Source organism: Acanthopagrus latus, chromosome 18 (assembly GCF_904848185.1).
Source record: "Acanthopagrus latus isolate v.2019 chromosome 18, fAcaLat1.1, whole genome shotgun sequence".
Classification (NCBI taxonomy): domain Eukaryota; kingdom Metazoa; phylum Chordata; class Actinopteri; order Spariformes; family Sparidae; genus Acanthopagrus; species Acanthopagrus latus.
Genome location: NC_051056.1, coordinates 17,200,005 through 17,201,522, shown reverse-complemented (window position 1 = coordinate 17,201,522; position 1,518 = coordinate 17,200,005). Strand labels below are relative to the sequence as shown.

General features: G+C 40.1%; 1 non-coding gene across 1 annotated transcript; it reads right to left on the bottom strand.

Annotated features, from left to right (window-relative positions):
- Positions 1 to 440: 440 nt before the first annotated feature.
- Positions 441 to 529, bottom strand: trnay-gua. Its single transcript is given in 2 exon segments — positions 441 to 476; positions 493 to 529. It is a non-coding gene; the product is annotated as a tRNA-Tyr (tRNA).
- Between the last annotated feature and the right edge of the window lie 989 nt (positions 530 to 1,518).

The window sequence follows — 1,518 nt, the reverse complement described above, 5'->3', positions numbered from 1 at the left end:
TGACATGATAACATAAATCATTTGATGCAAAAGAAAAGATGTATTGTTTACTATTTAAATGGACTTGCAATTCGAAACTTTTCGTTGCTCTGCAATAACACCCGTTACAGCGATGTTGTGAGTAGTAGTGAGTAAGAGAAGACAGGAAGCACCACTCAGCAGCGTCGACTCTTTAATGACATTAAATACAAAACAAAACAAAACAAAAGCACTCATCTTGGAGAAACTTCCCTTTTTTAAAGTTGGCATACCTACAGTATGTTATTTACCTTTAGCAAACACTTTGGTCCAGAGCGACTTACAGTAATTCCTACATTGATGGCAGTGGCTGGCACTGAAGTTGCCAAACAGCACATCAGGAGCAATTTGGGGTTCTTGCCCAAGGACACTTCAACATGCAGACCAGGCTACCCCTGAGCCACAGCCGCCCAAAATTTGTCTCCTTCGAGCCGGATTCGAACCAGCGACCTAAGGATTTCAGCAGTGATGCCTCTACAGTCCTCCGCTCTACCAACTGAGCTATCGAAGGGACACCTGAGCTGTTGAAAGGACGAATGTTATTGTTGTGTAAGGGCTTGCAAGGACACCTGGTTGATGCTATTCGGACCAAATTTGATTCATTTGTCTTGGCAGGCTACACGTGGATCATCTGCGGTTTTGAAAACGCACGTTTCTTTTGGCAGACTTTGTAAAACATACTGCCGACCGAGAAAATCAACAGATCAGACAAATACAGGGAGAGACAAGCCGGTGTGGTTGCAGTTAGAAACGTTTGGGGGAAAAGAGACCTAAAGTGAGTAGACTAAAGTAGTTTGGGAGTAGCCCCGCTAGCTCCTGCCACAGTTACACAGTTAACACCGATCAGACTCAAACTACACTAACCTCTTTCACCACCTACGCAAGCAGTATGGATAAAGTCTACAGATGAGAGCAACAAATACACAGTCAGTGATTTATCTTTTAATATGTTAATGGTTAATGGTTTGTTAAATGCTTAATTTAACATTTGTAAATATTTGCCAAATACATAATTCAGAAAGTACTAAGAAATAGGCTTTTTCACGTGTTCATTTTAATGCAAAAAAAAAAAAAGAAAGAAAAATGTGCCGTACCTATTTTACTGTGATCCAGTTGGGTACAGAAATGAGAACCCAAGGTGAAATAATGAATTAACAGCGTGTTGCTTGTGTTCGCGACACACATTACACACTTACACTCTATGTATCTATAGTTTTCAGCAAATTACAATCCAGTAGTTTTCGAGGCACCCAGCAGCCCCGCAGCTCACAAGGTTACAGAGAAAGTGACTGAAATCGTGTCCCAACTAATTAAGTTCTCAGAGGAACCAGTGTTTTGTTATTAAATCAATTAACAAATGTCACACATCATAATTCACCACCAAAGTTCAAATAAAAGAAGAAGAAGAAAAAAAGAAGAAACCCTGCAGAGAATCCAGTGTGGCACTAACTTACAATACTAAACTGATGTTACATCTACAGTAATGTATTTCCCGTCTTA